Here is a 14,929-nt window from a genome sequence, read left to right on the forward strand (position 1 = left end):
CGATCTAAACAGTCCCATATCCCCTAAAGAAATAGAAGCAGTTATTAATAGTCTCCCAGCCAAAAAAACCCCAGGACCAGACGGCTTTAGTGCAGAGTTCTATCAGACCTTCAAAGAAGATCTAATTCCAGTTCTGCACAAACTATTTCACAAAATAGAAGTAGAAGGTACTCTACCCAACTCATTTTATGAAGCCACTATTACTCTGATACCTAAACCACAGAAAGATCCAACAAAGATAGAGAACTTCAGACCAATTTCTCTTATGAATATTGATGCAAAAATACTCAATAAAATTCTCGCTAGCTGAATCCAAGAACACATTAAAGCAATCATCCATCCTGACCAAGTAGGTTTTATTCCAGGGATGCAGGGATGGTTTAATATACCAAAATCCATCAATGTAATCCATTATAAAAACAAACTCAAAGACAAAAACCACATGATCATCTCGTTAGATGCAGAAAAAGCATTTGACAAGATCCAACACCCATTCATGATAAAAGTTTTGGAAAGATCATGAATTCAAGGCCCATACCTAAACATGATAAAAGCAATCTACAGCAAACCAGTAGCCAACATCAAAGTAAATGGTGAGAAGATTGAAGCAATCCCACTAAAATCAGAGACTAGACAAGGCTGCCCACTTTCTCCCTACCTCTTCAACATAGTACCTGAAGTCCTAGCCAGAGCAATTCCACAACAAAAGGAGATCAAGGGAATACAAATTGGAAAAGATGAAGTCAAAATATCACTTTTTGCAGATGATATGATAGTATATATAAGTGACCCTAAAAATTCCACCAGAGAACCCCTAAACCTAATAAACAGCTTCGGTGAAGTAGCTGGATATAAAATTAACTCAAACAAGTCAATGGCCTTTCTCTACACAAAGAATAAACAGGCTGAGAAAGAAATTAGGGAAACAACACCCTTCTCAATAGTCACAAATAATATAAAATATCTTGACCTGACTCTAACTAAGGAAGTGAAAGATCTGTATGATAAAAACTTCAAGTCTCTGAAGAAAGAAATTAAAGAAGATCTCAGAAGATGGAAAGATCTCCCATGCTCATGGATTGGCAGGATCAACGTTGTAAAAATGGCTATCTTGCCAAAAAAATCTACAGATTCAATGCAATCCCCATCAAAATTCCAACTCAATTCTTCAATGAATTAGAAAGAGCAATCTGCAAATTCATCTGGAATAACAAAAAACCTAGGAGAGCAAAAGCTCTTCTCAAGGTTAAAAGTACCTCTGGTGGAATCACCATGCCAGACCTAAAGCTTTACTACAGAGCAATTGTGATAAAAACTGCATGGTGCTGGTATAGTGACAGACAAGTAGACCAATGGAATAGAATTGAAGACCCAGAAATGAACCCACACACCTATGGTCACTTGATCTTCGACAAGGGAGCTAAAACCATCCAGTGGAAGAAAGACAGCATTTTCAACAATTGGTGCTGGCACAACTGGTTGTTATCATGTAGAAGAATGTGAATCGATCCATACCTATCTCCTTTTACTAAGATGAAATCTAAGTGGATCAAGGAACTTCACATAAAAACAGAGACACTGAAACTTATAGAGGAGAAAGTGGGGAAAAGCCTTGAAGATATGGGCACAGGGGGAAAATTCCTGAACAGAACAGCAATGGCTTGTGCTGTAAGATCGAGAATTGACAAATGGGACATAATGAAACTCCAAAGTTTCTGCAAGGCAAAAGACACTGTCAATAAGACAAAAAGACCACCAACAGATTGGGAAAGGATCTTTACCTATCCTAAATCAGATAGGGGACTAATATCCAACATATATAAAGAACTCAAGAAGGTGGACTTCAGAAAATCAAATAACCCCATTAAAAAATGGGGCTCAGAACTGAACAAAGAATTCTCACCTGAGGAATACCGAATGGCAGAGAAGCACCTGAAAAAATGTTCAACATCCTTAATCATCAGGGAAATGCAAATCAAAACAACCCTGAGATTCCACCTCACACCAGTCAGAATGGCTAAGATCAAAAATTCAGGTGACAGCAGATGCTGGTGAGGATGTGGAGAAAGAGGAACACTCCTTTATTGTTGGTGGGATTGCAGGCTTGTACAACCACTCTGGAAATCAGTCTGGCAGTTCCTCAGAAAATTGGACATAGTACTACTGGAGGATCCAGCAATACCTCTCCTGGGCATTTATCCAGAAGATGTCCCAACCGGTAAGAAGCACACATGCTCCACTATGTTCATAGCAGCCTTATTTATAATAGCCAGAAGCTGGAAAGAACCCAGATGCCCCTCAACAGAGGAATGGATACAGAAAATGTGGTACAGTTACACAATGGAGTACTACTCAGCTATTAAAAAGAATGAATTTATGAAATTCCTAGCCAAATGGATGGACCTGGAGGACATCATCCTGAGTGAGGTAACACATTCACAAAGGAACTCACACAATATGTACTCACTGATAAGTGGATATTAGCCCCAAACCTAGGATACCCAAGATATAAGATACAATTTGCTAAACACATGAAACTCAAGAAGAATGAAGACTGAAGTGTGGACACTATGCCCCTCCTTAGAATTGGGAACAAATCACCCATGGAAGGAGTTACAGAGACAAAGTTTGGAGGTGAGATGAAAGGATGGACCATCTAGAGACTGCCATATCCAGGGATCCATCCCATAATCAGCTTCCAAACGCTGACACCATTGCATACACTAGCAAGATTTTATCGAAAGGACCCAGATGTAGCTTTCTCTTGTGAGACTATGCTGGGGCCTAGCAAACACAGAAGTGGATGCTCACAGTCAGCTATTGGATTGATCACAGGGCTCCCAATGGAGGAGCTAGAGAAAGTACCCAAGGAGCTAAAGGGATCTGCCACCCTATAGGTGGAACAACATTATGAACTAACCAGTACCCCGGAGCTCTTGACTCTAGCTGCATATGTATCAAAAGATGGCCTAGTCGACCATCACTGGAAAGAGAGGCCCATTGGACACGCAAACTGTATATGCCCCAGTACAGGGGAACGCTTGGGCCAAAAAAAAATAAATGGTTATGAGTGGGTAGGGAAGTGGGGGGGAGGGTATGGCGGACTTTTGGGATAGCATTGGAAATGTAATTGAGGAAAATATGTAATAAAAAAAGAAATTAAATACTAAAAAGCCAAATAACTTTATTAAAAATGGGGTACAGAGCTAAACAAAGAGTTCTCAACTGAGGAATACTGAATGGTCAAGAAGCAACTGAAAAAATGTTCAACATCCTTTAATCATCAGGTAAATGCAAATCAAAAAAAACCTGAGATTCCACCTCACAGCAGTCAGAATGGCTAAGATCAAAAGTTCAGGATCAAAAACTCAGGTGACAACAGATGCTGGCGAGGATGTGGAGAAAGAGGAACACTTTTCTATTAGTGGTGGAATTGCAAGTGAGTACAACCACTCTGGACATCAGTCTGGCAGTTCCTCAGAAAATCTGACTTAGTACTACTGGAGGATCCAGCAATACCACTCCTGGCATATATCCAGAAGATGTTCTCTTGGCTGCGCCCGACTTGCCAGCAAGAACAACGCTGCAACAGGATCCTTCTGCACACGTTTATTGGGAGAGGTTGATTGCAGAGGTGAAGAGACCCCAAGCCCAGAACTGGTGCTGCTTATATAGGCCTAGGAGAGGCGTGTCTCACACCCGGATTGGTTATGCATGGGTTATGCTTACCACCTCATTTGCATGCCTACATCTGATTGGTTAACTTCTCTCTCATCTGATTGGTCAACTTCTCTCTCATCTGATTGGTTAACTTGTCTCTCATCTGATTGGGTAACTTGTCTCTCATCTGATTGGGTAACTTGTCTCTCATCTGATTGGTTAATTCTCAAAACCTCATCTTGGCAAAAAAAAAAAAAAAAACTTTACTGCCTATGTATGTGTGGTGGCCAGCGGTAGCCAGCGCCAGCCAGCGCCACCCTGCAACAGCACATGTGGCTTCCCACAATGCTTCAACTTGTAATGAGAACACATGCCCCACTATGTTCATAGCAGCCTTATTTATAATAGCCAGAATCTGGAAAGAACCCAGATGTCCCTCAACAGAGGAATGGATATAGAAAATGTGGTACATTTACAAAATGGAGTACTACTCAGCTATTAAAACAATGAATTTATGAAATTCTTAGATAAATGGGTGGACCTGGAGGATGTCATCTTGAGTGATGTAACCCAATCACAAAAGGACACACATGATATTCACTTACTGATAGGTGGATATTAGCCCAGAAGCTCAGAATACCCAAGATATAATTTGCAAAACACATGAAACTCAAAAAGAAGGAAGACCAAAATGTGGATACTTCAATCCTTCCTAGAAAGGGGAACAAAATACCCATGGAAGGAGTTACAGAGACAACATGTAGAGCAGAGACTGAAGGAATGACCATCCAGACACTGCCCCACTTGGGAATCCATCCCATAAACAACCACCAAACCCAGACACTATTGTGATGCCAAGGAGAGCTTGCTGACAGGAGCCTAATAAAGCTGTCTCCTGAGAAGCTCTGCCAGTGCCTGACAAATACCATAGCTACTTTCCAATCCTCTTAATTTTCTTAGGTTTCCCATGACATGTATTTCTGTAACATTTAGGGGAAGAGTACAGGGCTATCTTCTGACGTAAACTAACACCATCTTTAGGAATCCAGCTGAGCCTTTTTTTCCTCCAAAGGTCATCATAATTGGATTTATTGGCTGTTGCTTTTTCCTCTAGCAAAAAGGGGAAGGGAAGTCTTAACCCAACTTATCATCTTAGCCAGCTGAGTGCAGTTCTTCCATAATTGTGCATGGCCTTAGGGTTTCTTGGAAAAGCTAGAGTTTGTTGTAGTTTGGGAAGTATCAGGGGAGAAGAATCAATGTTAACAGCAATGGGTGAGTGTCTTAGCAATTCTGTTGCTGTGATTAAGCACCATGACAAAAGTGACTTGCAAAGGAAAACACTGAATTTGAACTTATGCTTTCAGATAGAGTTCATGGTGTCAGAGCAAAAGAACAGCTAAGAGCTTACATATTAATCCACAAACACACACACACACACACACACACACACTCTCTCTCTCTCTCTCTCTCTCTCTCTCTCTCTCTCTCTCTCTCTCTCTCTCTCAGAAAGAGGCAGGGACAGAGATTCTGAGGTAAATGAGGCCTTTGACATGGTGATGGCCATGTCAAGGACTCAATAGCCTCAGACTCATGGGAAAATGTCAAAACCTTCTATTCTGATCTTTGTGTGTGTGTAAACCATAGAAAATATATTTCTCCCCCATATATTTACAGCCCTAAGATTGATCTCCCACAGAGATTGCTCCTACCAAGATTAGTTAAAGCTGTCTCCTTGATCCAGCTATATACTATAAAACCTACCTCATTTACCTTTATGAAATAATACTGCCCCCTTGTTCAGCTGTATTCAGACATCTTGCCTTTCTGTTCAACTCTTTATAGTAAACCAACCAAGCTTCAAGAATGCCCTAATTTTTTTTTAGGACAGAGGCCTAAATCATTCAAACTCAGCTTGTCTGTATATCATTCTGTCTGTCTGCCTGCCCCCTTTTCATTCTATCACTGCCCTATTCAGGTCCAAATCTCTGAGGGCAAGAAAGGACTTATCAGAGAACAAAGAGCATGAAGACTTGGAGAAGAGAAAAACATGCTATGTTTGAAGAACTAAAGAGAACTGAGACTAACTAGAGCATTGAGCTCAGAGAGCAGATGGAGAAACTAGGAAAATAGGTCTAACTCACAAGAGCCCTGTAAGCTATGATGAGGATTTAACATTTGCTAAGGGCAATAAGAAGCTGTTGTAGTATTTAACTTAGAGGGTATACTGGGTGGATTTGTGTGTCAACTTGACACAAGTTAGAGTTATCAGAGAGGAAGGACCCTCAGTTGAGAAAATGCCTCCATGAGATCCAGCTGCAAGGCATTTTCTCATTAGTGATTAATGGGAGAGGGTGCATCCCATTATGGGTAGTGCCGTGCCTGAGTTTGTGATCCTGGGTTCAATAAGGAAGTAGACATAACAAGCCACGAGAAATAACCAAGTAAGCAGCACCTCTCCATGGTTTCACATCAGCTCCTGCCTCCAGGTTCCTCCACTGATTTTGTTCTTGTCCTGTTTTCCTTTGGTGATGAATGTGCAAGTATAACCAGAACAAACCCTTTCCTCTCCAACTTGCTTTTTGGTCATGGTATTTTGTGGCAGCTATAGAAACCCTGAATAAGACAAGTTGGTACCAGTGAATAGGGTATTACAGTGACATCTCTGACCATGTTTTTGGGAGAACTGTGGAAGGACTTTGGAACTTTGGGCTAGAAAAACCATTGAGTGTTAGGAACTCTGTGGGAAGTTCTGTAGGACCTTGGAAGATAATGTTGAGAGCAGTGCAGAAGATGGAGACCTGGCTTGTGAAATCTCAGAAAGAAAAATAAGACTTCATCAGAGCTATTTTGATTTAGGATTCTTTGATTCTGGTTATCTGGGCCTTAAGAATCAGCTGTGATGAACAAGATAGCAGAATTATTAAAGTGAAAAACTTTTATGTTATTGGGACAATTGATGCTGGTTAGCTGAAGTTAAGAAATTAGCGGTGATTAGGAAGAGATTAACATCATTGAAGTGTAAGTCAAATAAATTCTTTCCTCCCCAACTTGGTTTTTGGTCATGGTGTTTCATTGAAGCTATAGAAACCCTAAGACAGAAGGCAACATAATTATATTTGAACTTTTGGAAAACTTACTTTCATTATTGAAAAGAACAGAAGAGAGAGAGATTAGATGGGGTTGGAGTATTTAGAGATTTCTGAAAATACAATAGAAGTGAGCAACAAATTTTACTATGATGTTTGGGAGAAAGAAATGGCCTGTAGCATTTGGGTAAGTGAGAGAGTGCTTGAGAGACCACATTTATTTATTTATTTTTGATCCCTTGTGAATTAGAATTAACTGAAAGTGATGTTATGTTTTAGGTGTGTAATTAATTTGCAGCTAGAAGTAGATATTATTTTCTTGGTTGTGAATCTAAGTACTGATGCTTAGCAGATACTTGATCTTCAGCAGGCTGCTTATATTTCTTATCTTACCTGCTCTTATAGCATGGGGACAATGGCCCCTACTCATATGTTTAATGTGATGGTAGACTGAGAAAATATTAGTGATGAATGGAATCACACTGAGTACAGAGAAGGCTGTGATACATGGTAGCCGTTATGATTGTTGTTATTACTTTGTAGAGCATCTAGGCCAGTGGTTCTCAATCTTCCTAATGCTGTATGTGACCCCTTAATATTGTTACTCATGTTGTGGTGACCCCCAACCCCAAAATTAATTTGTTGCTACTTCATAACTGTAATTTTGCTACTATTATTAGTCATAATGTAAATTTCTGATTTTCAGGATTTCTGATATGTGATCCAGTGAAAGGATTGTTCCACCTCCAAAGGGATTGAGACCCACAGTTTGAAAACTGTTGATCTAAATGAAGATGACTAGCTGGCATCTGCATAGAGCAGAAAAGGGTAGGTTATCAATCAATGTATATCAATTGAATGTCTATTGTATATCAGGAATAAATTATTTCACAAAGGGTGATTCCTTATAGTTATTACTGATATCATAAAAGTAAAAGTAATGCAATGTTAAAACATTTAGAGATACATTAATGGAAAAGTATATTAGGACAAAAATGTAAATTATGACACATTACCAAATGCTTAAGGAAACATATCTCAGTAATATATTGAACTAGTTGGAGATGTGATAGTCTACAGGATCAGGTTAAATAATATGGTGCATTCATTAGAAATATATAGTTTTATTGAACAGAGTTCAACTGGTAGACAGTTTAGTTTACTTGCTTTAAGTATGAATTTCTTCTTTTAAAAAATTATCTTTAATCTCTTTTTTACAGTACAGTCATTATCCCCCTCCTGGTCTACCCTCTTCTTCATATCCTGAGGGTCCAAGTATGGCAGATAATCAGACAGCCACATGATTTCAGTGGATTCCAGGTAAGTGAATATTTGGCTGTGAGTGTGAAGAACTCACTTCTTTATGGCCTGGGAATTTGAGATTATGTGAGGACAGAATCAAAATATAAGGTCTGATTTCCTTCTACCTATGCATGCCACATGATGTACTTTGCTATTGTTCTATCACTACAGAATACTGATGTTAGTGGCTTGGAACATCATGTTATTAAACTGTATTACTGTAAAGCTTAGAATTTTGGACCAGGGTTCCCTACTTCATTCTTCTCTGTCATACTGGTAGAGGTCATTTTGTGATACAAAAATAGTCTATTGACTGGTCTTGAAAATTCAAAGGTTGGGCTGACAATGTAGCTCATGTGGTAGGATGCTGCCTTAGCAGACAGAAAGTCCTGAATCTGATAACAAACATGCTGTAAACAGGACTTGGTAGTACACTTCTGTAATTCTAGTACTAAGGAGGTAGATGGAGAAGGATTAGAAATTCAAACGTCATCTTTAGTTACAAAGTAGGTTTAAAGCTAGCAGAACTATAATGTGGTCCTCTCAAAAAACAAACAAAGCAAACAACATCAACCAAAAGAAATCCAACAAAAAACCAAACCCTGTCTTAATTAAGTTTTATCAATGTGAACCTACACCATGACCAAGACAACTCTTATAATGACAACATTTAGTTGGGGCTAGCTTGTAGGTTCAGACGTTCAGTCCATTCTCATCAAGGCAGAAGCATCACAGCAACCATACAGGCATGATGTAGAAACTGCTGAGAGTTCTACATCTTGTTCTAAAGGCAAACAGATTACTGGCTTCCAGGAAGCTAGGATTAGAGTCTTAAAACCTATGCCCACAATGACATACTTTCTCCAACAAGGCCACAACTACTCCAACAAGGTCATCCCTCCTAATAGTGCCAGTCCTTGGGCCAAGCATACTCATACCATTATAAAACCTAAAACAAAACAATCCCCTCCTCCAAAGATCCAAGATAGCTTCATTCACAGGTACAATTCTAAAGCCCAACCAGAGTTTTGGCCAGAGTGCCTTCAGTTGAAGTTTCTAAGTCAGGCTCTGGGGCCAGACATGGCAACTAGCTTCTTCCAGAGTGAGCATTTCAAGAGACCCCAGTGGAAGCAGTGTCTTCTTAGGTTTTGTCCTAGAACTCTCAGGACATCCCTTCTTTGTATTCCACCAGTTAAACACTTCAAGTTCTAAGGGAAATTCAGATTTAAGGATAAAGGAGTGAAGTTCTTCCTTTCAAGGTGAGGCTTAACCAAGTGTTTACACACATCTTTAATTAATTATAGTGCCTGACCCTTGTTAGATAACCCACAGACAATTTACAATGCTTCCTTGCAGAAGTTCTCCTTCAGTTGTCACCCTAGCTATCATTATCATTCATAGTACAAATCTTGCCATCAGCAATCAAGCAACATCCCCACAATTTTTTTTTTCAGGACATACCCAGATTCTCTATGGCACAAAGTAGAATTTTGCTATCAAAGGTTACATAATACTTTTAAGTCAACTGAGGTCAAGGGCTAGGATGAAAGTAATTTTGACTGACTCAAAAGCAAAACAGAATTATTTCAGGAAACTCATCTGGACAAATCCTCAGACACAGGCAGGGAATTCTGACTATACTCCTGGATCAATGACTACAACCATGGCTCTAACAAATATTTTGACATCCTCTTCCTAAGAGGCAACTACACATTATGTGCACATCTAATAATTTTCCACTAGTCATGTTGTTCTGCCATAGTAACAGCATGGAGTATTTTGAAGAAACTGGAGCTTCTGTTATAAGCATTTATTATTTTACATTTACTTAAGTGAGAGAGCTAATGGGTAAAATCCAGGATCCTTGATGGTTGAAGTCTATTGTCAAGAGTAACTTGCTACATAATGTTCATCAAGGTATATAAAATCCTTGAGATTCCCCAGAAGACAGCCAATGAAGAAACACAGTTTATTTATAGAAGTGTAGTTCAGGTAAACAAGGTAATTCATGGAGACTCTTACAGAAACAAAACATTCCTTTTCAAATTCCTTTTTTAAAAAAATGCTGATTTCTAGGGACAGTTTAGCCATCTGTGAATACAATGATCATTAGTTCCATAGCCCTCTTGATTATACATATTAAAGGGATTGAACCACAACTGAATCAATATAGGATCTTATAAAATCAATATGAACTTTGAAAGACTTTGCGCTGCTTGTATTCTCAGACACAGAGATACCTAAAATCAACGAAGAAGGAGATATCCAACTGCCCCAAGATGAGTGGGGAAGTACTCATGACAGATAGCAGGGCTAGATGTTTTTTGAGTGCAGGAAATGCCAATTACATAAAAACCATCCAGATATTGAGACCTTAAAGTATTTTCCAAAACACAGGGGCTAAACTGAGGTCAGTAGAGCATTTTGTCTGCTACCACAAAGCAATGCTGGATTAAACCCATTTAACTAAAGATAGAGTGAATTTTTAAGAAATTAACTGTTGGAAAAATAGCTTCAACAGATTTAACTCACTAGCTATGATCAAGGCAAAGCCTATTAACAATAATTGGCGAGTTCTTAGAAACTAAGAACCCATAATTAAATTTTATTGTCTTGTGAGTGATTTGGATTAATTATATCCATAATAGGCACATAGGCACCCCCTCACTGGCTTTGAGTTGGGGATGGCTGCTTCCTAGAATCTAGGCATTTGCTTCAAACCTTGAGCATTCTTTGTGCTGCCAAGGCAAAGCTGCTATAAAGCCCATTTCCTCTTAGGATTTACTGAAAAGTGACAGGTGTTGATTTGCTGGTATCTTTCTCAACAGATCCGAATGAGCTAAACAAAATGACTTCTCTACCCATTTAGGCAGAAAAATAAATGGGGACACCAGCTAATGAGGGAATGCAGAGTTAGCTGGCCTCAAAGCTTTCCAAGCTGTTGGCAGCTGGAATCAAAAGAGGGATCATGCAGACAGTCGCTCATGTTTATTGCCGAACATGAAATTAGAAAGATGCTTCATCTTCTCCACAGGTGCATGAGCATATAGTTATTAATTGCAGCAAAACACGCCTATTGACAACCCAAAGCCTACAAAATACCACACTCAGCAAATGGCTTTCAAAGTTCATCCAAAAAACACTTTAGAATCAATACAAAAGCATCACGCAGTTGATGAATCTGTGCCCAGAAGAATTGTACATCCTAGAAGCATGGCACAGGCTGTCTCTTGATATTTATGTAGTCGAGTATCATTGATGCTTTCTTTGTTCTTGTAAGGAGGGGCACCCATTATATAAAGCATTCTGCAGCTTCTGACTGTGGGCAAGTGTATCTCCAGACTAGGGAGAGGATTGGATCAATTTTGTTTCTGTCTCCAGCCTTTAGCAACTGCTTTACTCTTGCATTGAGTCTTAAGCCATGCAAGGTCATGTGCTCATCCTGTGAACTTAGCAAAGGTCTGTTAGGCAGATTATTTAGGCAGATCTATTGTTGGACAAGTCAATTTCTAGTCTTGTATTATGCAAAATGTATATAAATAGATAGAGGGCTTAAAATCTTATTGGATTGATGTTATGAACTAATTATGATATAATGTAAGCATGTTTCATTAAAACTTGATTTCTAACCAAAAGAATTTAAAACTCACCTTGTTTTGAAGGGGAGAAACCCTTGAAACAATTACAAAGATGGGCTCCTGAGCTATGCTGCCCACTGCTAAATGAACATACATAGTTTATTTGGTTGTTGATTTTACTAACTTATTTTAGATAGGTTTTGCTATAGTATTTGTAGAGAACATAAAAAATAATATTAAAGTAAAACTATCAGATATGTAAATAAATATCATGTATGTGACTCAGGGGTAAATACAACACTCCAAATGTCCACCATACATTTCTGTCATTTGAAACTAGGTCTTTAACTTGAACCTAAAATTCTTGGTAGCCACAAACAGAAATACAATTTGGTACAAGAGATGTATAATTCCAGATGAATCACACGAGTCCTAGTCATGTTTGTGTATAAATACCAAAGATAAGCATTTCCAATAAATCTTTTAGAGATGAATACATCTTTTAAATATGATAGGACATAGCACAATAAACTGTGAAAGCATTTATATAATGCTTAATATTGTATAAACACATGGTTGCTTGTCTTGCAATTCTGATAATTTACCTGCATTTACTTATGCATTCATGTAAGAGGTATTTAAAATGTTTATTAAGAACTTGCCATGTGCCTTGGAGATAAACTGATGAACAAGACAGATAATGTGTCAGAGATGACATAATGTTTAGAAATCACGTAATAAATCAATAAGCTCATCTCAAAGAATGGAGTGTTATGGAGATAATGCAAACAGATTATATTGTGGGGAGTAACTGGGTAGATGGATGATATGTGACCTGAGACAGAGTGCCCTGACAAGATGAAGAAGAAGGATTTCTAGGCACAGAGAATGACAATTTTACTAGGTCTCAGGGAAGAAATCAGTGGAAAAACAACACTGAGTCTGTTGCTATGTCTGGAACACAAGGAGAAGAAATGAAGAATTGGGATGTTAGAAGTGGATAGAGTTGTGCTGAGGAGATGATCAGCTGTTAAAAGCTTACACTATTATTGATAGGATCCCTGCTTGATTCGCAGCTTACACCTACCTATGACTACAGCTCTATGTGGACCTGATGCCTCTGGTGTCTAGGGATGCCTGTATTCCATGCACATCTCCCTTACACATTAAAAAAAAAATCAAAGCAGGCAGAGAAACTTACAGTAAGACTTTCGGATTTTAAGGAAATGAGAAATTTAGAATAATTTAGAATAAGGTTGTCTGAATTATTCTCTCTCAAGTTATTCTTTCATATATTGCATCCCAACCACAGTTTCCCTTCCCTACACTTTTCCTACTCCCTCTACCTCATCCCTTCTTCCCCAGATCTCCCTTCCCCTTTTCCCTTCATAAAAGAGCAGGCCTCCTAGGGATATGAACTGAATGTGGCATAGCAAGATACAATAAGATCAATGCAACCTAGTAGAGAAAGATCTTAAAAGCAGGCAAAAGAGTCAGAGATACCTACTACTCCCACTGTTAGGAGCCCCTTAAGAACACCAAGATACACAACCATAATATTTAAACAGAGAACCTACCTAGACAAATGTAGGATTCATGATTGTTGAATCAGTCTTTGTGAGCCCCTATGAGCCCTGCTTAGCTGATTTTGTGTTCTTGTAGTGTCCTTGAACCCCTGGCTCCTACAATCCTTCCTTCCCCCTTTTCTGTGAAGGTCCTTAAGTTCCACTTAAACATTAGGTCTCTGCATCTGCTCCCTTCAGTTGCTGGAGAAAGTATCTATGATAATGACTGGGGCTAGATACCAATCGAAATGTATAGCAGAATATTACTACAAATCATTTCATTGACTTTTTATGAGTCATATTTGGTTTTATCCTAGGTCCTTTGGATATCCATCCAAACAATGATCAAATATTGGATATTGTATAACTTAAAAATATTCTCTCTTGAAAAAATTCCATAAATGATCAAATCTGTTAAAGTCAAGGCTGTTCTTTGCCTCTAATCATTATCTATATCTGGGTAGAAGGGCTGTAGTGATGGCTCAGTGGTTAAGAACACCGCTGTTCTTCTAAGGACTAGATTTGAAACTCAGCTCCAACATGTGGCTTATAGCCATCTGTAAATCCAATTCCTAGGGCTTTGATGCTCTCTTCTGGCTTCTCTGGACATCAGGTAAGCACGTGGTAACATTCTCTCTCTCTCTCTCTCTCTCTCTCTCTCTCTCTCTCTCTCTCTCTTGGTCCCACACACAGGCAAACATTCATACACATAAAAAAAACACTAGCTAGATCATCTAATGGTCATTTGACATTAAAGTATGTTAAGAGTCATGTATTTTACATCAAATTTATAAAAGGGTACTATAGCTTCCAAGATGATATGCCAAAAAGTAGAATTTGGCAGGAAATTTATAGTATACAATCTTCATTATTGTATATAGAGAAAAGTTAAGTCAGGAGTTTCTAAATATTTATGTAACCATGAAAATATTAGCACCTGCCCCTAGAGGAATTGCAGGTGTGGCTGCATCACATGTGCATCAGTAGGTGGCAGAGAAGAGAGGCTATATCTCTTCAATCAGTGTTCCGATCCATGAACATCTGAATGATTAGTAGCCTAACACTCTGGAGTGGAAATTTAAGGATTCTTTGGAAAGTCCACTGTGTTTTGCTGGGGCCAACACATGAAGGAGTGTTTCCCTGAAGTGGACACAGGTGAAAGGCTAAGGCAGACTCATGAAGGAGCAGACACAAGAGAAGAGATATTTTGCTAAAGCAAACACTAATGAAAGGACATGTGATGAAGGATTCTTTGCTAACATCACACATGTATTGGTCTGTCTTACATTTTAAAGTTTAGCTGCATTTGTCAGGACACCATAGAGAGAAAACACACAAATATCTTCTCATGGTATGCTGCACAGTTTCTGCTTTAGAGGATTCAGACTGATTGGCAGCGGGATGTTAGCTGAGACAGACCCACATGCTGAGGCAAGACCCATGGAGGACAAATGATGTTCAGAGGGATATAAATAGAACTCTACAGACAGCGACAGGGGCTGAGTTAGGCTTGCTTTTAGAGCTATCTGTGCAATGCTTGCTGGTCTCACATTTTGCTGATCTTTGATTTGCTGAGAGAGGCACAGCTGAGAACTTCTCCTGGTCTCTCCTGCTGACTTGTGCCAATATTGAGGCCTGGCTGTCTCTGGTAGGTAGTGCTACCACTGTTGGTTTGTGATTGTGTTCTGACTCGACTGAATTGGGCTTCTGGTGTATCAGTGAAGTGTTTTAGAGTGGA

The 14,929-nt window shown here is 39.0% G+C and overlaps 1 non-coding gene across 1 annotated transcript; it reads left to right on the forward strand.

The window, feature by feature from the left end:
* The first annotated feature begins 14,127 nt into the window (after window positions 1-14,127).
* Gm26342 lies at window positions 14,128-14,256 on the forward strand. The gene has a single exon (XR_003949275.1). It is a non-coding gene; the product is annotated as a small nucleolar RNA SNORA17 (small nucleolar RNA).
* The last annotated feature ends 673 nt before the right edge of the window (window positions 14,257-14,929 follow it).

This window comes from Mus musculus, chromosome 1, assembly GCF_000001635.26.
Source record: "Mus musculus strain C57BL/6J chromosome 1, GRCm38.p6 C57BL/6J".
Lineage (NCBI taxonomy): Eukaryota > Metazoa > Chordata > Mammalia > Rodentia > Muridae > Mus > Mus musculus.